Source organism: Bubalus kerabau, chromosome 5 (genome assembly GCF_029407905.1).
Source record: "Bubalus kerabau isolate K-KA32 ecotype Philippines breed swamp buffalo chromosome 5, PCC_UOA_SB_1v2, whole genome shotgun sequence".
NCBI classification, from domain to species: domain Eukaryota; kingdom Metazoa; phylum Chordata; class Mammalia; order Artiodactyla; family Bovidae; genus Bubalus; species Bubalus kerabau.
Genome location: NC_073628.1, coordinates 97,566,122 through 97,589,239, shown reverse-complemented (window position 1 = coordinate 97,589,239; position 23,118 = coordinate 97,566,122). Strand labels below are relative to the sequence as shown.

The window sequence follows — 23,118 nt, the reverse complement described above, 5'->3', positions numbered from 1 at the left end:
CAAGACCTGCATACTTCAGCAGGTCACCACTCAGTTCACCTTGACCTTGTAGAGCTCATGAATGACACTGTATGGGACTGATCTCCCCAAAGCTGCACACTCCGCCCAAAGAAAGAGAGTGCTTGTCAAGTCCTCTTTGTCCACTAAAAAAAAAATGTCTTCACCTTTGATTGACCTAAAACCTCAGGTAGTCTTCAATAGGCCTGGACCCTAAGAGGTTTGGTACTGTTGTCTTTTAGTTGCTATGTCGTATCTGCCTCTTGGCGACTTCATGGACTATAGCCGGACAGGCTCCTGTCCATGGGATTTCCCAGGCAAGAATACTGGAGTGGGTTGCCGTTTCCTCCTCCAGGGGATCTGTCTGACCCAGGGATCAAACCCACGTCTTCTGCATTGGCAGATGGATTCTTTACTGCTGAGCCACCAGGGAAGCCCCCTGAGAGGCTTAGGGAACCCCAGAAAGCTCACGGCATGCTAAGGCACTGTGAGTGCTTTCTCATAAGATGGGGGGTGGGCTGGACAGGCCAAGACTGGGGAGGACCCGAGCCTCTGTTCACAGGGAAAAAGTCCAGTGGCCAGGGACACAGCACAGGCGCCTCCTATCTAACTTCTCTGCCCCTCACCACACGGGTGGGAAAAGAGGCAAACAGATGGAGAAGATTCAAGGGGGTGCGGTCACACAGGGCCCCATGCTCAGAAGCACACGGGGGTTCAATGTCCTGCCTGCAGTCACCATTATACAATCCTTAATAATTTTATTATTATTATTATTTTGGCTGTGCTGGGTCTTTGTTGCTGTGCGTGGGCTTTCTCTAGTTGCATTGAGTCGGGACTACTCCTCCTTGCGGTGCTTGGGCTTCTCATTGTGGAGGCCTCTCTTGTTGTGGAGCACAAGCTCTAGGTGCATGGGCTTTGGTAGTCACAGCGTGCAGGCTCGGTAATTGCGGCTTGCGGGCTCTAGAGCACAGGCTCAGCAGTTTTGGCACACAGGCTTAGTTGCTCCGTGGCATGTGGGATTTTCCCAGACTAGGGGTCAAACCCATGTCCCCCACATTGGCAGGTGGATTCCTACCCACTGCACCACCAGGGAAGTCCTCTTAATAAATTTAGAATGAGGGGTCCTGTATTTTCATTTTGAACAAGGTTTCCCCCTCCCTAATTATGAAGCTGGTCTTGGGTGTGGGCTTTAGAAGATCAGAGGACCTGGGATTCAAGCCCACGGCTCTATTCCCCATAAGTTGAGTGACATCAGAAAAGCCACTAATTATCTCTGGCTGCAGGGAGCCTCATCTATAAAGTGGGGTGATCACACCACTCTTGGGGTGGCCAGGAGGACCAGGAGGAGTAAAGTGGGGAGAGAGCTTTGGGAACACAATTACAGGCTCCTATTCAAATGCATGGTGTGCTGACCAGCGGGGGAAGTGAGGCCTGTTTGCGTTGGTGGTGGCTTCCCCCACCCAAGAATGACCTACTCCATGTGGTAAGAGGTCTCCTTCCAGAGCAGTGTGGCAGGGAGGCCTTTGGCAGGCCTGACCTGGCTGGCCCCATTCACAGGTGAAGAAACTGGGACAGCTGATCTGCCTGTTGTCACAAAGCTGCCTCGGGCAGAGACACGCAGAGGACATACTGTTCCCACTGTCCAGTGGCCTTGGTCACGGAACACTTGAGATGCGGACAATAAGAAGGAAGAGTAGACAGCAGGATTTGGGAAAGAGGAAGGAAAGACCTTTTTACCCTACATCACACACACACACATGCACGCATGCGCACGCACATATACACATACGGACGGCAAAATTAAAGCTGAGAACTTGGCTAAAAGGAAAAATCCTACCCTTGTTCCATCGAAACTTATTTTAGGGCAGGAGGTAATTGCCAAGGACCCAAATAAAAAGCCAACCACAGGCTGTAAATGGCTCCAAGTCTTTAATTAGACCCCAGGAAAAAATAGTGGCGAAAAGAAAATGAAAGTAGGCGAAGGCTCCCTGAGGAAGGAACAGGCATGTGGTCCCCCGATCCCAAGTCCAGTGGCTTCGCATGAAGGCTACTCTTGCCTATGGCAGGCATCAGAGCTCCTCCTGAGCAGGCAGGCGCTGCCCACTGCGGGGACAGGCACGGAGCCAAGGCAGCAGTGCGCAGCCTGGGCGAGGGCAGCCCTGGTCCTGGGTCCTTCTCCCAGGACTTCCCTACACCACAGCCAGCAGAGGCTGGCCTGGGGTCGGAGCGCCATGGGTCAAGCGGAAGGTGAGCTGTTTCTACCAGCCCAGAAATCGAGGGAGCCCAGAAAGGACAAAGCTTTAGGTCTGGAGTGGCCTCTGACCCACTCAAAGGTCTGCCCATCTGGCCACAAGGCCCATCTCTTTGGCCACTGACCAATATTTCTGCTTAGCATGTCCCCATACCTGGAGCTGTCTCCAACCCCTCTCCTGGGCCCATGTGGAATTGGGTGGCTCTGAGATCCTGCAAAGCAGGTTTTTCCCCTCAGGGACACCCCCTCACTAGGACACACTCAGAAATCCTCTGGGTGACAAGTGTCATGTGATGGAAAACCCCCAGCCACTGTTCCATCTCACCAAGACAAGGAAAGCTCACACAGGGATCTGAAGGCTGGTCCGTGATCCTCTCCCCAGCCCCTGTTCAACCTCTGGCCTTGGGAAAACACAGGCGACCTGGGACAAAGGGTGGAGCTGGGAATAAAAGGATAAGCTGTGCTTGGTAAGGTAGGGGCCTGCAGACGGTAGATGTCCATACTCTCATACCAATGGGACAACCCAGTGGGCCAATCAAATGCCACAGGTGGGGGGAACTTGCCAGGTGCCGAGAAGCACATGCCAGACATGATAGAGGCAGTGGCCTCCAGCGATGTTAAAACAATGATCAGGTCCTAACGACATAAGGCGGGCATTGCCCCCACAGCAGGGGGAAGGGCTCAGGGGTGGAACACGGCCCAGCCCATGCGAAAGATGGAGTGGGAGCTGCTGTACTGGTCCTTTCTCACAGTGTGCCTTCTCATGGTGGCAGGATGGTGAGGTGGACTCACAAACAAAGCCCAGCGCACTACAAGTGGGCACGTCCCAGCAGGGGAGAGGGAAATCATGCCTGACCACAGCTGGCATCAGTGACAGCAGGGCAACCACTCTGAAGACCCCCATCCTGCTCCCCATAGCTGCCCAGAACCAGAGCTGTCCCACTCAACTCCCCTTCCAGAACAGACTCTCCTCTGCTCCTGCTCTTGCTAGGCCGAGAGCAAGAGGACGTGCTCCAGCACCCTCTGGCCCCCTCGCTCGAGTGGACTGGCCTCCCAGCCAGAGTGGCAGGCCGTGCCCTGCTGCCTACACCATATTCTTTACCTGTTTCCTTTCCTGTTTCTGAGATAGCACTTTAGCAACCACAGATGAAGAGCAGGTCTACTAGCCATAAGGGGGCAGATACCCCTCACACAGTGGGCTTCCCTGGTGGTTCAGTAGTCAAAGAATCTGCATGTGATACAGGAGACACAGGGTTGGGAAGATCCCCTGAAGAAGGAAATGGCAACCCAGTCCAGTATTCTTGCATGAGAAATCCCATGGACAGAGGAGCCTGGCAGGCTACAGTTCATGGGGTTTCAAAAGAGTGGGACACGACTGAGAGACTAAACAACAACCCATCATTCAGCATCTGAAGGTCCCAGGCCCTGTCATAGGCACTTGAGACATAGCGTTCTTGCAAAGAAGGTACTACGTGCCCATTTTACAGAGGAGGAGGCTGAGGCTAAGTGTGGCGAAGTGATGGCTGCAAATGTACAGGATGGTGAGCAGGACCACAGCTCAGTTCGGCCTGGTTCCAAAGTCTGTTTCTGTCCATCATACCTTTCTCCCAGCTAGTTCTCCCGTCTGAGCACAACATCTAAGCAGGAGAGGCCTGGCTGACCCCTTCCTGCCTCTTATCTCCTGTACAGGTCGCCAGTTTAATGCCTGCAAAGTGTGATGAAGGTAACAAACATGACCCCATTCCCAGCCACCCACCATGCCCTGCTGTGATGGCCGAGGCCTGCACGGCCAGAGCAAGCTGGAAGGTCTTCCCAGGAGGAGAAGCAGGTGTGAATCCGAGGTAGTCCCCAGATCACCATGGCAATTAGAAGAGGCCTCCCTGCTGGCTCCCCTCATGCTTTCTTTCCTCCATGGGGGTGGGGTGAGGTGGGGTGGGGTGGGGGTGGTCAGGCTTCTATCCATAAGGATGAGAAGTGGAATTCCTCTTGGATGAGGAGGGCCAGGGTTACTGCTCCCCAACTTCCTCCCCAGCTTGGGAATGGGTTGAGAGCAGCAGCCCAGGCCCCTGGCAGAGGCAGCAGGAGTCCTGCTAATTAATTGGCCTTCCATCTTCCTCAAGTGCTCACCAGACACAACCAGATGGTCCCCGAGATGTGCCCTCTCCTGCCACCGTCCCCTTGGAAGCACACGGCATCTTCCCCTCATGCCCCTCTCCCCGCCACCCCCCCTGCATCTTTCCCTTGTAAACCCTGAGAGAGTCCCTCCTTCTCCATCTCTGCCGGGCCTGAGCCCAGACAGCCCCAAAAGGGCAGGGAGGACAATGACAACCCTGGTTTAGGTTTGCAGGTCTGAGTTCTAGGTGGGGCCAAAGTTCAGGCAGGTTGCAGTTTCTCCTCCTGCCTCCAGACAGTTCAGTCAGGGAGCTGGGGTGGGCGTGGTGGGGGTGGGAGGTGGACCCAGGGCTGAGTCTGCCCTTATTCCTTGGAAGATTTAAGAGATGGCCCTACATCCAAGAAACTCCAACTTATAACCCCAAACAGGAGAATGGATACAAGTATATATATGGCTGAGTCCCTTCGCTGTTCACGTGAAACTATCACGACGTTGTTAATTGGCTGTACCCCAATATCTCTGTCCTGGGGAATCCCATGGACAGAGGAGCCTAGAAGACTAGAGTGTATGGGGTCGCAAAGAGTCAGACACAACTGGAGCAACTTAGCACGCAATGCAAAATAAAAGTTAAAAAAAATACTAAAACCCCAAACAAACAAGGCCTGGCTGGTACCCCCTCCTCCCGCAGGAGGGTACCACGTAGAAGCTACAGACGGAGGATGAGATGGTTGGATAGCATCATGGACTCAGTGGACATGAATTTGAGCAAACTCTGGGAGATGGTGAAGGACAGAAAAGCCTGGCATGCTGCAGTCCGTGGGGTTGCAAAGGGTTGGACATGACTGAGCAACTGAACAACTACAACACAAGCAGAAGCAGAAACCTGTTAGGGCCTCTTCAGTACCACAGACATCCCGTTGGCTCTCTGTTGGCACCTCCAGATCCTTGGAAGGGTGTGGCTTGCAAAGGGCACAGCTGTGCCTTCTAGGCGGCCAGCCTGTGCAGGGATACTGGCCCACGCAGTTGTGCTGAATAACAGAGCTGTGTGGTCCCAAAGGTAAGGAGCCACAGCTGAGAAGCCCTAGAAGATCCAAGGCCTAGGAGCTGGGATGGACGGCCCTCTGCAACAGGTCCTGCTCTGGGGGAGACTGTGCGATGACCAGAGCCCAGCATCACTCAGCAGCCCGAGCCCTGGTGCCAACAGCTGTGTGACATGGCCTCTAGCTGGTGACCCTGCTTCACTTTTCTGGACATCAGTTTTCCCACTTAAAAAATGAGCCTGAGCTGGATGATACCTCGGGTGGCCAGGAGCTGGTGCATGTGGCGTGACAGGGCAGAAGGCCTGCTCACAGTTGCGTTCAGGACACGTTCGCTGGGATCATGACTGTTCTCATTTTCATAAGCATCACTCTTTGATTCCAAATATTCTAGGAACCTCCTTTCAGACAGAGTTACAAAGTCATGGGGAAGATCTGAGCTTACAGCCCAGGAAAGCCACATTTCCTGAATTTTTTATGCCCAGAATGAAAACTAAGTGTAATACTGATTTGATCGGAAGCTAGGAGGGGTTTGGTTTTGTTTCCTTGAGCCTGAGTAACCCAGGGCTGGCCCGCCCGGGATCTAAGAGGCACTGACCCCACAGCTACTGGGAGAACATAGACACGTGACGGGCTCCTCCAGGCCCATCTTAGCAGGGGATGGTCTTTGGGGTGAAAAATCTTTACCTGGGGCTGCAAGGGTTAACGTGGGGCTGGGAGAGGCCAAGCAACATGGAGCACTCCCTGTTTATTAATAAGCTATTTATCACCAGCTTTGCTTTTAATGCCATTTGGGCTTAATGTCGTTAATGAAATATAAATACCCACGCTAACGATGTCGGTCAGAGGCAGCACGGGCAGCAGACAGCTCGCGAAACAGGGCCAAACCGCTGGGCACGCTGGGGAAGAGGCTGAGCGCTTGGGAAGCGGAAGAGGTTCCCCTCAGCTCGGCACCCCCAGCCCCCTTCTGCTCCCACCGCAAGACTCCCCAGCTGGCTGTGCCGGGAAAGGCTGGGAGGAGGGCTGTCCAGGGCCGGGGGAGGCTCAGGATGCTGTTAACTCCTGGAGAACAAGGCAGAGTGAGGGCTCCCACCTCGGGGGCAGTGCCCTGGCATCAGGCCCCTTGGCTGCGGGAGGCTGGACTACCACCAGCTGGCAGCAGGCCCCTTTCGCTGCCCTGAGTTCTCTGACCCCAGGGAAGGGAGCCCCGGTGAGAGGGGTCATGAGAGGGAGCATTAGGACTCCATCACGTTTGCCAATAAAGACCACCCCTCCCCACTCCTGGACTGACATTCCAGGTAGCCCAGCCCCCCTGGATGGCACCCCCTCCCTAAGAAGCTAGCCAGGGGCTACTTGGCCACCTCCAGGTAAGCTCAGAGAGATGGGTAGATGGATGGATATTTCTGGTCAGTGCCCAGAGGCCGTGCAACTCAGAGGCGGCCCTGCAGGGCAGGCTGTTGTTCCTGACCTCGGGCCTGACCTGGGCTGGCCTCCTTCCCACACAGGGGCCATCCCTCTGGCCTCTTTCTGGGCTCAGAGCAGACACCCTTAGCAGATGACTGCCTCACCCAGCAAACCCCAGAACTCCAGGTCTCGATCTCAGGTGAGGCCACAGACTCCTCCCAGAGGCAGCCTCATCTGGAAGAAGAGGCCCTGGGACTTGTTCCCCAGCCCAGGGACCCTGGTTCCTTTGGAAGAAACGAGAACTCCACTCGTCAAGGGCCACCTGGGCCCAAAGAGCGGCTGGAGACTCCGGCTGGTGGCTGCCCTTAGCTCCATCCTCCTCACCAAGGCAGTGGAGGTCATCATGCCACAGCTCCACTCTGCTTGCCAAGCTCTCAAGCAGCCCCCCAAGGGCGCTGCCTCTTCCCGAGGGAGCTCCAGGCTGTTTCAGGGAGGGAGCTCTGAAGGCTCTGGCCCCCCATGCTCAGGGTTGCCTGGGGAAACGCAGGACCATCAGCAAGATTTGAATTTCAGATAAACAGCGAATACTGTTTCAGTGTATGTCCCAAATATTGCACAGAACATACACACACTGAAAATTATTTGCTATTTATCTGAAATTCCAATTTCACTGGGCATCCTGTATTTTTTTTTTCATCCTGTATTTTTGCTGGCTAAACTGGGCAAGGCTATCATACGGTTGCAAACAGTCGGACTGAGCATGCATACGTGCCTGCACCTCACCCCTCAGCAGGTGACACCCGGCCAGTGGGGAGGGTCTCTGGTGGAAGAGGGGACTGGAGGAAGGGGGTGTCAAGGGACAGGAGACCCCTGCTGTCTCAGGACAGCCGTCTCCTTTCAAGGAGCTCTGGTCGTAACTGTCCCCCGCCCACCCTTTCCCCTCACTGGTTACTACTGCACTGCCCAACGCCATGGCTCACTTGTAGGGGGTCCCCTCTCCCCGCACCCCCCAAAGTCACCTCCATGTCCCCAAGGAGTACAGGGCTCATTTGCTGGGGCCTGGTGGAGCTCAGTTCAGCGGCTAATCCCCTGGGTGGCTCCTGTCAGATTATTAATTAGCTAAAGCGGATTGGTCCTGGAACGACATGCGCTTGGACTTCAGATAAAGCAGGCCAGGGAAGCCGGGCGGGGGGCGGCTTAAAGTGACAAGACTCCGTTTCTGAACTGCTCCCCAAGGTGGGGCTGGGCTGGCAGGCAGGGCCAGGGCAGGGTGATTGCTGACAGACCCTCCGCCCCACCTCACTCCTCTGTCCACTCAGGAGAGCATCTTGGAGCAGGTGTGTGTGGATGCACCTGTATCCAGGCGCAGACGGCCCATGAGAGGAGAAGCCAGCCAGAGTGGGTCTTGCTTTTAAAGAGCTTGTGCCTAAGCAGATCATGTCACTCAGAACTCTTCAAAAAGCTTCTTATTCCACTCGGGGCAAGAGCCTCAGTTCTCACAACGGCTTCAAGGCCTGCAGGAGCTGGGGGACCCCCGCTCAACTCCCTTGACCACACAGGGCATCTCCCCAACTCCAGCCACACCATGCCTCCCTGCTGTCCTCCAACATTCCAGGGGAGCTCTTGCCTCTGGGAGGCTCGCTCACTCATTTCCTTCTGTCCTTGTTGTTGTTGTTGAGACACTAAGTCATGCCTGACTCTTTTGAGACCCCATGGACTGTAGCCTGCCAGGCTCCTCTGTCCATGGGATTTCCCAGGCAAAAATACTGGAGGGGGTTGCCATTTCCTCCTCCAGGGGATCTTCCTGACCCAGGAACTGAACCCAGGTCTACCCACATTGCAGGCAGATTCTTTACCACTGAGCCACTAGGGAAGCTCCTTTCTGTTCTTACCCAAAAGTCAACTATCCCACTGATGCCTTCCCCAGACGCCACACCTAAAATGACAAACCATCTGCCCACCTCCTCCTGCCACACACACTCCCTATTCTATCCTCCAAACCTGCTTCACTTTTCTCCCAGACACACATCGCCATCCAATATCTCCTCTATTTCTTTACTGCATTTATCATTTGCCTCCCTCCACAAAGATGCAAATGCCACAAGCACAGGAATTCTTGCCTTGTTGGTTCACTGATGCACTTCCAGTCCAGTCTGTAGCGTCATCAAGCGTCAGTAATGCTTGAGGAATGGATGAAAAAGAAACCTGAATGGCCAGAGGTTAAAGGTCAGGATCTGGACTGCCACCGCTGCTAGCTCTGAGTTCTATGTGGCTGTGTCCTGGCCAACCCTGGGGGGCTCCCCAGCCCCCCGTCCCTCCTCCCCCACTCTTTTGGAGCCCGCCCTTCCCGGCTCTGCATCACACTAGGTGCTACTTGTACCACAGTCCTAGCATTTCCTCGTGGATGCATTTCTAGGTTCAGGGTCTCCCAGGGATGTCCTGGGGCACCCATCTCCTTGCCACCCGACCCTCTGCTACCAGAAGGGATTGTTACTCTCTCTGCCCTGGAAACAGAACAGGGTGATGACAGCAAGGAGTAGGGGACACCAGGACTCCCAGCTGCTGCCCGGGCCCAGCTCTGATGCAGCAAACTCTTGGGCCTGGATTGTTTTGACTTGAGTCGGCGAAGCTGAAATATTGAGTCACAGCGGCCCTAAACTTCATTACCAGCTCTCAACACAGATTACTAAGGGAAAAAAGTTGCTTTTAATTGCTTTTTCCGATTAGCATTTCTGGAGAAGAAACTAGTGATTAATTACACCTTCCCTCCCTCAACCACCCGTGCCGCAGAGGTCCCGACACCAGGCTACCATCTGAAGACTCAGGATCGGAAAAGCCTCATGCTTCTGAAGGGCCAAGAAACCAAACCAGACTGGGTGGCGAGCTGAAAGTGGAGACCATCCTGGGGGCTGATTTAACAGAGCAAGCAGCTGATGGTGTGGGGAGGCCTGGGTGGGCCCATCCAAGGGTCCTCTTACGGATGCTCCATGCCTCATCATGGTGTCCACTGGGTTGAAGGACTTCCACAACGACTAGGACCATACCTGGGTGCATTCTAGAATCAGAGAGTCCCAGGAAGCTGGGAGAAGACGAAATTGGGGAGCCTGAAGATCTGCAAGAGAAGATGATGTGATTGCAGCCATTGGGACTCCTCTTGGGTGCAAAACCCACTGTTGCTTCTCCAATGCCAGTGTGTTCTCCCGGTGGAGGCTCCAAGGTGACAGGACAGAGGCAGGGTGGAAGTGTCCTCCTCTCATCCATAAGACATCAACCCCCCAAACCATGGGCCACTCTCTGTCCCTTTTGGAGTGAGCAGATCACTCTGGGTAGGTCCCAGCAGTCAGGCACTGCCGGCCCTGCCTGATCCCTCTCCCTTTGGGTCAGTGCCTGGTGGACCCCAGGGGCTTCCAACCCTGCTAGGAGGGAGAACTTGGGAAGAAGGCACAAGATGGGGGTGTTGGCAACACCGAGCAGAATCCTAGCACAGATTAGAAGCCAGAACACTCAGTAACTCTTCCTAAACCATCTCCCCATCATGTCTCTGCCCAGCTCCACGGTGTTGTGACCTCGGAGTCCACTCATCCAGGCTGCCACCTGGGGATGGGGGGGACAGGTGGAGGACATAGGCCCCCACTCCCCTCAGCCAGCACCTCCCTCTCCCGATCCCGCCCCTCCACACTCCCACCCCAGCTGCAGGCTCTGGATCGGCCAGCTCCACATCAGATCAAAGCCCTGGAGGACGGAGTTAGAACTGTCCAGTCCAGTTATGAGTGAAGGCCATGGATCTAGTGCAGGCCACGGAGGCAGAAAGCAGAAGAGCCTCCCACACATGCACAGACACACACGGCTGCCCACCCAGACGCACCCGCCCTCAGGGCTCAGCCCGGTGTTTTGATGTCGGCAGACACACCCGGGAAGACTGGCTGACACCCCCTTGGAGCCGGAGGCACCAGCTGCACGCCTGGGACATCCCCATCACCCGCTGCAAGGCGGCGTCGCCAGCCCGCCCTTCTGCTCTCTACTGTCACTCCCCCTGGAGGTCAGGCCTCCAGAGCATTCCTGGAGGGCTGAGCCAGCCCATATGGCTGGGAATATGTTGCCAGCACGGGCGGGCGAGTCCTCACTGCACCCCCGCAGTTGGCTGTGACAGTTTCACACTCGCTCCAGCCAGGCCTCTGGCTGCTGTCGGGGCTACACAGCGACCACTTGGGGGGCTTGTAGATGGTTTGGCTATTACAGTATCACTGCTGGGACTGCCTGTTCTGTCCTGGCCCAAGCAGATGATTCCAGGCCCAGGAGAGCGGGGCCTCACGTCAAGGACCCTGGAAAAGCACAATGGTCTAGGTCAAGCCTAAGGACGGATCTACGGCAATTCACACTGTGAATTGTGGAAAGACTTTCCATGTGGAAAGACAGCTAGGATCTCTATCCATGAGCTGGGGCTGGAGACTAAACTGGCCATTTCTGGAAATGAGGGAGTCTTAGACAAACCCATTTCTCAGCTCTCAAAGCTGATTAACTGAGGTTCTTTGTATCCAGGTGCAGAAATAACATTTAAAGCCACAGTGAGAGAACTTATACAAGCTTCTAGGCACAACCTCAGACCCAGCAAAGAATCCATGGAGCAAAGGCACAAAACAGGCTTCCATGCAAAATCTTAAAGCCACAAGGACAATGAGCTGGGAAATCTCTTCTGAAATTGGCCCCGGATATAAGCAAGCCTCAGGCCTTCTCTCCACAGATGACCCAGGGGTGCTAACGCACTCCACCAAGCTTTCTTAGCAACTAGCCCAGTGCCCAGAGTGGTGCTTCTCCCCTTGGCACTGTCAGGGGGGACATGAGAGAGAGGAGATGTAGGGCTACACATCAGGGGCCTGGAATGCCAGAGTCAACCTGGGATCTTGTCTCTTCTGTCCCTGATCAATCCACCAGCAAGGCCAGTTCACTCTCCCTGTAAACACACAAGGCCTCTGCCCTCTTTTCTCCATTTCCCCCTTCTGTCTCAGTCACTTGCAACTGATGTCAAACGGAGGAAAGGAATAAGAACAACAATAAAATCTGTCTGTGGGATGTTCCCAGGGGAAAGAGAAAGGTTCCACTTGGTTCCTAAAATCACCAAAAGCCCCCTCCCAGAATGTAACCTGGTTGGCTGAATCAGCTTCTCACTCCAGTGGCTGCAGCAGCCTCGCCTCCTGGTTTCTGCCCTTGCCCCCTCAATCCATGCTCACCATGGCAGCCTCAGCCTTCTTTTTAAAACAAGATCATATCACTTCACCTCCCTGCTTTAAACCCTCTAGCAACTCCCCCCTCACTCAAACAATAAAGCCCCAACTTCCCCTGGCACAACACAAGCCTACAAACCCTGGCCTAGCCCTGTCCACTCCCAGCACTGGGGCCTCTTTGTGTCCACCAAGCACCTTGAGCTCTCAGCCTCAGTTCCTGTAGACTATTTCTCTCCTGCTGAAAATATTCCACCCCTCTTAGGATGGGTTTCCACTTTCAATTCCTCCATCTCAGCTAACTGTCATCTCCTCAAAGGAGGCCCCTGTACTGCCCAGTCACTTCCTACCACCTCATCCTATTTCCATTCTGCACTGAAGATTTCCTTGTCATTCTTTTGGTGTAGGTTTATCTGTTGTCTGCTTACCCAACCAGAACTCCATGAGAGCTGGACTGTCTTGTCACTTTATCCCTAATGATCAGAAGACACCAGGCCCTCCGTAAGTGTTGAATAAACATAACCAGATCTTCTGTGGCACAGCCAGAAGTGGGGAGAATCTGAGTCAGACAGGACCAGGTCTGCAGACAGACCTGAGCACAGACTTTCCCCAAGCCCACACTCTTGTGTGGTGAGGCAGGACACCTCTGAGACCTCGGGTCACTCAAACTACAGAGGACCCCAGGCTGTGGCCAAAGGGCCGGGTGAGTAAGGAGGGGCTCGGCCATGACATTCCCGCTAGGAGCCCTCTGAGTTCCCAAACTTCATTACCAGGGCCAAGACGGCCGATGCCAGGATATAGGAGTCCTCAAGGACTCCCAGAGCCCATACCCTATGCCTGGTACAAATCCCAGCTGGCGTGGCCCCTGGGAGTCAACAGTGAGTGGAAACTTCAGAAAGGGAAAAAATAATGGGCATGTTTTGCCAAAGGAAAGAAGAAAACAAAAAGCCTGCCACTGAGGACAGAACCACCAAACACTGCCCCCTGGAAAAGGGGCTCCACAGACACTCTGGCAACTTGTTCACATTCAGGGCACAGGCAGCTGGGGAGACCATCCAGAGGCTGGAGGGTGCCTGGGCTTGTCATCCCAAGACCCATGATCATCAAGGAAGCAGACTTGGACAAGAAAAGCCCAGGAAAGGAGCAGAGACATACAGGAGTTGGTGCTGACCCAACTGGATGACTGCACAGCCACCAGTCTATGCAGACCCATTGCCATCAGGGAAAAACAGCTGCACATCCTCAATGTGGATGGACCAGTTCCTAGACATTGGGAAGACAAGTCTCAGCCACACAGTTACTCCACCACAGCAACCAAAGGCCATGCTTACAGCTGATCTGCAAATCTCTAGCCCTTATCCATGGCTTCTGCTGGTTCCCAAGGTGGCATGCCCCAAAATGACCAGGCCTGCAGCTCTGGGGACCACTCAAACCTCAAGGAGCACCAAGGCACCCATCTCTGCAAGTACCTCCTCCCTGCAAGTTCAAAGTCTAGAGTTGCAGCACTTGACCACTAGAAGGAGGGGCGGGACACGCCCGCCCTTGGCGCCTGTGGTGCCTGCCATGCCTGACCCTACAACCAGAGCACAGGTGGGTGAGTCCGGGCTGCCGCTTCCAGTCTGGCACACACAGGAGAAGCAGCCCCCAGGCCTGCCTTCCCAGCCGCGCTCCAGGGCCTCAGACTCAGCCCCCCACCCTAAGATGCTGTCCATCAACTTTATCAACCCAAGCCCTCTGGGCTGGTCCCTTTGGATCGTAAGACAATACTGGCTAATGATCAGCATGTAGTAAGTTACCTGCTTTGTATCAACCCTCCCCCCATGGGCATCCCAGGTGGTGTAGTGGTAAAGAATCCGCCCGCCAATACAGAAGACGCAAGAGACACGGGTTCGATTCCTGGGTCAGGAAGAGCCCCTGGAGTAGGAAATGGCAACCCATTTCAGTATTCTTGCCTGGAAAATTCTATGGACAGAAGAGCCTGGCAGTCCATGGGGTTGCAAAGAGTCGGACGTGACTGAGCACACACACATAAATCTGCCTTATGATCTGCCACATTTGACACCTGCAGGCAAATATCTGACAGTACCAGCCCCATAGGCTACCCATCCCAGGTGTAAGTACCTGTCTTAAGCATGGGGCTAACTTCCGAGCCGGGGTCAAAAGATACCTGTGTCCTCTTCTCTAAGGTGGGTCCTGCCTGGGCTGGAGGGCCACCAAGAGAGCCCCAACAAGTCACACCTGAGCTCAGAGCAGAGCCAGAGCTGCTGGATACATAGATGGGTTGTACCGTTCCCAGAGATGATGTTCAGAAATGACCCGTCAGGTGGCTCCAGGAGCCATGTTTGCTGCAGGCCTCACCTGGAGCACCTACACGCTGCCAGCACCACCCAGTGTCATACAGTGGTGATGCTGGGAGGATTCTTCAAGGTGAGTGAGCCCCACCTCTTTATTTCACTCGTGGGGAAACAGAGGTCCAGAGGGTAAAAAGCAGTGAGATGAAGCAGAGCCAGGGCCAAAATGCAGATTCCTAGGCCCTGGCTCTTTTCTCAAACCTGCATATTCTCAGTTTTGCTTAGGGGAGTTAAGCTACCACTGCTGAGAAAGGCCAATGCAGTCTCTCCCCTAAGAAGGAAACCCTGGCTGGCCAACAACAGTCCCACCCACATTTCTCAGTGACATCTTGGGAATCTTGGGAGTGGTTACCTTTGCATCCCAAGAACCTGGGGTCCGAAGTCCATTCCCACACACACCAAGGGAGCAGCAGGACTCCCTTCTATAGGAAGGGCCGAGGCAGCAGGCAAGGCAGGTAAGATGGATGGTCTTCGCCTTCACTCAGCGAGGTCTGTTTGCCTACCAAAAGGAGAAAGGAAAACAGATTTATTTGGCTATTGTTGAGACCTACAGAGCTACTCAGAGAGAAAGACAATAGAGGGTAAGGTTCAGACACCTTGCCCGGCAACTGGCCAACAAGGTAAGAGATTCTCAGGCCTTACCTAGCAATCGGCAGCTGGCATCACCGTGGTGCATGCCATGCCTGACCCTATAACCAATGTACCCTTTGCACGATTATTAGCCAGCTGCTACAAGGTTGTCCCACCTAATGAAAGAATCAAATGGGTAGAAACGAATATAAGCCAATCAGGTGCCACCCCAGGTAACAACAGAGTGACCACACCCTAGACTCGGCACCGGGGGTGAAAGGTCAGGCTGACAATGAATCAAGCTGATACTGGAAACCAGATCAGACCCACACAACCAAACCAACCCTTGGCCTCTCCAGCCTCCTGTGGCCTCCAGACTTCCCCTTGACCAGCTCCCACCTGCTCCCCTGACCCCCACAGTGGCCTTATGGGAGTCTCTAAAAATGGAATAAGCAGGTGTCTCTACAGCTACTACGATGGTGAGTTTGGCTTCTTCTCTTTCTTTCCCCCTCCCCATGCTGGCTCTGTGCCCTTACATCTCATAAAAAAAAAAGAAAAGAGGGTACACACACATGCCCCCCAAAAGGCGGGCATATCATTTGTGATATAGGTGTTGGGCCAGAAAAAAGTGGCCAAAGAAACTTGGGAGGTTTGCCCTGCTACCGGCAACCTTTGTGTCAATTTAAGCAAATATTGTGGTGTTTCCATGGTGATTCCTGTTTTGAATATCCACTACACTCACTTTTTAAAGGGCTTTTCCTGTTTGCGTTTCAACTCCAAACCTGTAAATATTTTCAGCCTTTTTAGAAAAATTAGCCCACGTGCGTGCAAACACAGACACACCACCACCGACACACAGCCACCCGGGCCTGGAGTTCCAGCCTCACAGATGTGAGAGTGGGGTGCAGGAACCCCGAGGGGGCTGTCTCTCTGCTCTCACACCCACCTGGCACACACAGGGCTGGCATCAGGGAGGGTGGAGCCTAAAAGGCCAGTCCTTCCCTTCCCCCTCTGCCGGGTCACTGCAGCACCCGCGGCGCCTGGCCTGTGTATTCCTAAAGCCTGTGAGTGGGCTCAGCCCTGACTCCACAGCGTGGCATGGTGTGGGCAGCTGCTTAGCAGGTTCTCCCACTTGGCCCAGCCCCTGGATCCCCTGGGGCCTCCCTGGAGTGCATGAACCCCTCCTCTCCTGCCTCCCAAGGTTGGGCCATGAGTGGAAGGGGGTAGTCGGTACTCTGAAGGCCAGAGTTTCCAGCACCAGTTCCACCCCACCTCTGCTCTGGGCAATGCCACCGAGCCCAGCTCCCCGGAGAAGCTTCGGGATGGCCCTGCAACAGTGGTCCTGGGCTTGGAGCAGCCCAGCTCCCACCCCACCCTTCGGCAGGGTTAACAGCGGGTTTCCTGGTTTCCATGGATTCCCGCCAGGCCCCTAATGTGAGTTTCGTGTGATTTGGGGGAAGTGAATTTCCTTTGTTTTCCAGTTTGGGAATATTTTTTTCTTTAAAAAAGAGGAAAAAACACTTTAATGGGAACTTCAGGGCCACTGAGAGACTCACTCCTCTGGGCTCTGACACGCCTCTCACTGTTGGTTCAGAACCCCCCAAAGCCTGAGGCAGCTCACCCACTGACCAAGCATCTCTGAGCTGGATGGTGGGGTGCCAGCCATCACCTACCGCTCCCCACCCCCAGATCACGCCTCTTCTGGGGGCGCTGTACTCAGATATCCCATCAGAAGGACTGCTGCCCCACCTGAAAGCCAGCTGCTTACACAGCTGGAGGATACTTCCCTGCTTCCAGGCACACACGTTTCCCCAGAGAAAAGGTCAAGAGACACGAAGGGTAGGGTTCCTCCCTGGCTCCTGGCAAAGAGCTAGAAAAACCTGAGTCTGACCACACACAAAAGGTGAACATGAATAAAACCAGGGTCTTACGTCCTAGTTCAGAAGGGGTTTTCCAGTTACAGGGGAAGGGGGTCTTCCAGACCCTGGTGGGGACTTTGGCCTCCTCCAGCTGAGGGAGGGGCCGGTCCTGGGCAGAGGGACCTTCTCAGCTTTGGCAGTAAGAACAACTGAATAAAGGGTGTAGCCAGGCCTTCTCCTCCTCCTCCCCATTCCTGCATCCTCCAGCCCTGCCAGGGTGCGGCCATGCCCCAGGACCGTCCCCAACCAACTGGCCTGACCCATTTACCAAACCAGGGCACAGGCCCCAGGGCCTGCCATGGTCAGGGCCCTCCCACAGCACAGGCCCGAGGGCCATGGCAGCAGCAGGAATCTTGGTCAGTAGGTTCAGAGCCCAAAGGACCAAGCTCTCTGGCCAGCAAGTGAAGGGGTGAGAAGTCAAGTGCAGGCACAGAAATAACACTGGGCTGAGACTCAGAAGACAGGGGTCTGAGTCCCAGTTCTGCCGCTTAACTCACTGTGGGCCCTTGGACAAGCGATGTACTCTCCCCAGGGCCCGAAACCTTACGGGTCCAACAATGGTAACGCCTTCTTCCCGCCTACCTAGCAGACGCGGAGGACCAACAAGAGACGTGAAAGGCGTTCAGAGTGTTCTAGAAGTGCTCTTGACTCCCAGCACCCTCTTCCTGCAAGTTTCTTCAAGGTAACTTTTCAGAATCTACCTCAAGCAGGCCCATATGCCCCTCCACTCCCTTCCTCGTGAAACCGTCCCTGTGGCATTTAAACTGGACTAAAGTCATTTGTGCACAAGTCTGTCTCCACCATTGATTTTTAATTCAAGGGCAGAGACCAGGTCTTAATTATCATTGCGTCCCCAGCATTTAGCACAACAGCTGGCCCACTGTGGGCAGCACAAGTGTTTGTGAGATTGAACTAGTCCCTGATTTCATGTCAGAATCAGATGGGCCTGGCGCAGCTTCATCCCCCTCCACCGACAGGAAATTTTATCACCTACTTTCATGCTTGCTTCTGTTTCGTTCCTCTAAGCCCCAACCTGTGTCCTGGTCTCTCCCAGCTCCTCCATCAACACCATGAATTCATAACTTTCAGGTTCAACGAGACAGCTTGGTTACATGACCCTCCTCCAGCTGATTCTGGTGAGAGGTGATTGAGCACCTACTATGTGCAGGGAACATGGTGGGAGTGGAGGGCATACCCTCTGCCAAGAGGCCTATGTGAGAAGAAATGATATTAATTTTCCAGACGCCTTCTATTCACCAAGCAGCGTGCCGAGTGCTTGTGTATGTATGACCTCATTGAATCTTTACAACATGAAGTAGGAAGGATTATGATCCCCATGGGTAGACTGGAGAAGGCAGGTACAGAGATACATACCAAGTGACTTTCCAAAGATCATATAGCTCACAAGTGCTGGAGCAAGGCCTGGAGTCAGGCTGACAGGCTCCAAGGCCCAACTCACTTAAAAGTTCCCCTCGTCCCTACCCATGACTTCAGTCCCCACCCACACCTAATGTTTTTTCCCCTCCTGAATCTCAGTTCTCCTGCCCTCCAAACAGGTCTCCATCAAATCCTCAGAGTCACCCGAAAGCATTCAGAGATCACAGCCCAGAGGGAAGGCAAAGTCCAGGCTTAGATTGGAAGGAGGTGAGGCCTATGGTGATGCACCTGGTGAGCAGGAGGAACCCCCGGATCCACCTGGTCAACAGGTGGATTGACCTCCTGGAGGGTATGATCTCCTGGAGAAGAAAGGGGTTGAGCCATCTGACGCTGTCACTTGATGGGATAAGGACTAGGCAGCCACCCAGGAAAGGGCCACTCTGAGTCAGGGGGCCACTCTGAGTCAGGAGTCCCTCTGGGCATGGGACAACCTCTAAGTCTTCTCTCCAGACCCAGAGTAAGCCAAGAGGCTTTATCCCGGGGTGGGTGGGTGGGTACACAGAGATTTCGGCCTCCTCCCCCACATCAATACCTCCTGATGCAATGAACACCTGCTTCAGAGATGCAGGGCTGAAAAGCAGGGCCACAAGACCCCCTGACCCTCACCGGGTGGATGTGCAGTTGAGGCAGGGGTCGCCTAGCATCTCCCCAGTGGTGAGAAGTCACGGGAGGTGTGGCAGGGAAAGATCCAAATCCAAGAGGATAAAGAGGTGGAAGATCAGGCCAGGTGGGGAGAGGACAGAGCCCTAATGAGCAGATTTCATAAACCACCTGGAGTGAAAACAAAAACACAGACGTGCACATTGCCCAACTTCAGGGCTGTATGGAAAAGGGGAAAAAAAAACAATAAAAAAATCCACATCTTAATACAAAAATCCTACACGATGTGTTGTGGCACGAAAATGTTTTTCACTGCATTTTTCATCTGTGACCTCACACAGCCTACGACGGGTACGCCCAGCGCAGGAGGTATCTGATGGTACACAAACAGGGCAAACACACATACAGTGAACCCAAACAAGGGCAGCAAAGACTCAGATTGGTCCGAGCCGGCATCTCATGGTTTCAGGTGGCCTCTGGAGATGGCTACACTGGCTCGAAGCATGGGCCCGCTTTAGATTCCTGAGGGAGGAATAAATGGGGCAAGAACAAGCTCCAGTGGAAAGAGACATGTGGAGTTCTGAGCACTCCGAACCAGCGGAACTGCGGGCCAGCTGTCTGTGTGGCTTTCTCCACTGACGGTGCTGTCCCGCCACCGACAGAGGCCGGAGAGGGAACGCACACCCCAAAGGCCCCTCCTGTGTGTCACTTACCCCACAGTTACTATCTGTCTCCTGTTTGCTCCACCCCTCCCCCCTTTTAATTGTTGGATGAGTTTACAGAGCTGTGTGCCAAAAACAATCAACTCTAGGGAACAGAGTTATACAAAAAAGGGCGTGTCGCCAGAGGGAGACGGATATCCATGGAAACCGCCACCTTTTCTCAGTAGCCTAGGTAAAGCCGGTGAGTGGGGGGGGGGGGGTAGGGGGGGCTCCACCCAGAACAGGGTCCCAGAAAATGCTGGGATCGATGATGACCTGAGGAAGGCACGTCTCCTGGGGAGGGTCAGGAAGTGGGGTCAGCCAGAGACCACCACCAGGGCAGGGCTGTTGGAACTCAAGTGCACACACACATGCTTGTGTGCACACACACACCACCTCACCAGATCACTGGGACAGGAGGCCATAGTAATTTCGTGTACAAGCTTTGGAGCCAGACTGCCAGGTTTGCGCTGCCATTTACAAGCTGTGTGACCCTGGGCAAACAAACTCCTTTGACTTCTCTGTGCCTCAGTCTCTCCATCAATAAAATGAAGATAATAATGCCCTTCCTGCATATGGTTATGAGGATTAAACACTGTATTACGTGTAACATGCTAAGAAAAGTAGCTGGCACACAGTAGGTGCTAAAAGTACTTGAGAAATTAAATCAATCAAAAGGGCTAAATGAAAAGAAAGGAGGAATGGTTTCTAGCTTCTGCCCTAGTTGAGGAGGAAAAGAATGAGAGTTCACGTTTATTAAGGACTATGTGCTGAGGACCTTAATACATTAATACAAATAACCATCACAAGAAGCCAGTGAAGCAGGTTATTATCCTAACTGGATAGCTGAGGAACGAAGACTCAGAGAAGGATGTGACCCACCCAAGGTCACATACCAGGAAGAGATTTGACCCCAGGCCTGTCTGGCACCTACACAACACGCTGCTTGAAGGAGAAGGAGAGGGGAGCGGGTGGGGAGGAAGCAAGAGAGGGATGGTGAGCTTCCAGGAGGTTCTCTTTCCAGACGGGACTTAGAGGCACAGCAGTGCAATCCAGATGTGTTTTTTTCCAAGCTTACAAAGGAAAACGGAAATCCACCAAACCAGTGACCACCGATGGGAGGAATAAGTAGAGGAAAGCTGAGATGGTCAACAGGCTCAGGTATCCACATTCCTCAGGAGGTCCTGTTCCAATCCTGATCCCAGGAGACAAAAGATGCTCTCCAGAATCAAGAGGTCCCTGGAAGGGAGGCAGCAGAGTTAGTGGGTCCACCTCCCATCCATGAGGGCTCAATGCCTGGGAAAGATCCTGGGAAGAACCCAAGTGTCTGCCTTCTAAGAACCCAGGTGGATTCCTGGAGGGGACAGGGCACAGAAAAGGAGAACATAGGCCTCCCGTGTTGCCAGGTCAGGCCCAGGGACGCGCAGGAGGCCTGGGAGGCTGAGAGCTGGAGTCAGAGGCTGCCCACCCTGAACGGTCTGGTTCTTACCCTGCTCGGAGACGGAGGCCACACAGGCTTGGTGGCTCAGCCCTTTCTGCCATCGACCACCCAAACTCATTCAGATATTTCCTTTCTCACTTGCTTTTTAAAAAAAATTTAATGTTCTCTATAATTCATCCGTCCCAGAAGATAATCGATAGAGCCCGTAATGAAAATCTGAGGCATATTTTATGATCCGCTGAGAGCAGAAAGGGCCACATCAGCAGGTCCAGTTTCGGTGCTCCCTATCTGTCTTACCCACTGCCCCGGGGATTACTTACCCAGTCAGCCCTGCCCACAGCCCCCCACCCAGGAAGGCGTGGACTGCCCAGCTGGTAAAGAGACTCAGGCCACCACCCTGGCATCGCCCTGATGCTCACTCCACCAACCCCAGTCACAGGATGGTCACCCACCATTGCTAGTGTCTTTCTGAGTCTTTCTGAAGCTGTCACCCCCACCCCCCGCCAGGACCCTGGCACGACCACCCCCCCCCCCCCGGAATCTTACAACCCTCTTCAGTCAGGGCCCTTCCAGAAGCCAGAAGACCCTCACTAGGACCTGGAGGCCTGGGCAGGCCTCAAGGAGCCAGGCCAGCTCCCAGCGTGGCTTTTGTTCCCCACCAAGAAAGGCCATCCACTCTTTGGGGGCTCCCGGGGTGGGGGCGGTTCCTGAGGAACACCTAGGACCCTCTGGTCAGTGGAGGGAAATAATGATTGCTCATTATTACCACCTCCAGCACATTTCTCCTCTTCTTGGTCTCTGCCCTGTGAGGTGAAGGGTGTGGATGAGTCAGTCTGAGGGGACTCACGGTGGGCTGAGGGGGGCATCCCCTTCTGCTCCGACAGGACTCAGTGAAAGAAAAGCAGAGTCCCACCCCTTGCCCTGGCACCACTAGTGGGAGCCAAACAACAGGTGAGGCCAGGCTCCTCCCAGAACTCTTTGCCGCTTGGCACCAATCAGAGAGCGCCACTTCACCAGTTCTGGGATGGGTGACCCAGGGGGCCCAATCAGAGCCCAGAGAATGCTCCAACATCGCAGGAGCAAGGACTGAAACCAGTAAGAAGTGTGATCCAGCCATAGTATGGACCACTACAGTCATCAACAGACATTTACAGAAAGCAGGACATTGTTAAGAGACAAAATTCATATGATTCTACCATTTAGAAGGCTGTCCAGTAGAAATCTCAGTACTGTTCAGTATGGCAGCCACTGGCCAGGTGCAGCTACTGAACACTGGAAACATGGCAAGTATGACTGTGGAGCTAAATTTTTAATTTTATTAAATTTTAGTTTAAGTGACCACACATGCCTAAAGGCTACTGTATTGGACAGCACAGGTTTAAAGGAAGAATTTCTTAAATGTAAAAAAAAATTCTTAATAAAAGATTTAAAACCTGTTATCTCAAGGCAGTAGAATAATCATTATTAACTATAACAATAGAAAGTATTAATGTTTACGCCATGTGTCAGGCTCAGTGGTCAATAGTTCAAGCAGATCATCACACTGAATTGTCACTGTCCTCCAAGATACATATGAGCATTATCCCCACTTTATAGATGAGGAAATTGAAGTTCAGCAATAAGAAGTAACTTACCCAAAGTAACAGCGCTGGGTGGCAAAGATGGGTCTCAAACCCAGGTCTCTCTGTTGACCTGATCTGTACTTTTAACTACACTATGTATTTTTAAACTATTCTCTTCACAGGTTTTTTTTTGTTTGTTTGTTTGTTTGTATTTTCCAATGAGCCATGAACATGACTTGTAATCAGGAAGAACATGTCTTTTTTAAAAAGACCAAAAAGAGGCAAATTATTTTTCCCCGGGAGGGAAGTTTGTGGAGAGATTACTGGGGCCCCTGGCCAACTGGGCCTCCAGTTTTTGAATGGAGAAAAGAGAAGGCAGTGTGGTTGCAGGTCCCCTCTGTCCCTGCTGCTCCTACTGCCCAGATGCCTGGCGCTTAGGAGGCCTCAGGACGGACGATGCTGGGCTGAGGATCCTCCAGCAGCCAGGCTGCCAGTAGGATCCAGTTTCCTCCCAGC

At 53.6% G+C, this 23,118-nt stretch overlaps 1 protein-coding gene across 2 annotated transcripts in view; it reads right to left on the bottom strand.

Annotated features, from left to right (window-relative positions):
• CASZ1 (castor zinc finger 1) overlaps nt 1-23,118 on the bottom strand; it is a 155,579-nt gene that overhangs the window by 107,075 nt on the left and 25,386 nt on the right. For both annotated transcript variants that reach the window (XM_055582339.1, XM_055582340.1), the window contains exon 2: nt 14,725-14,871. The gene's annotated coding sequence lies outside the window, so the exon portion shown is untranslated. The remainder of the gene's footprint in view (nt 1-14,724; nt 14,872-23,118) is intronic.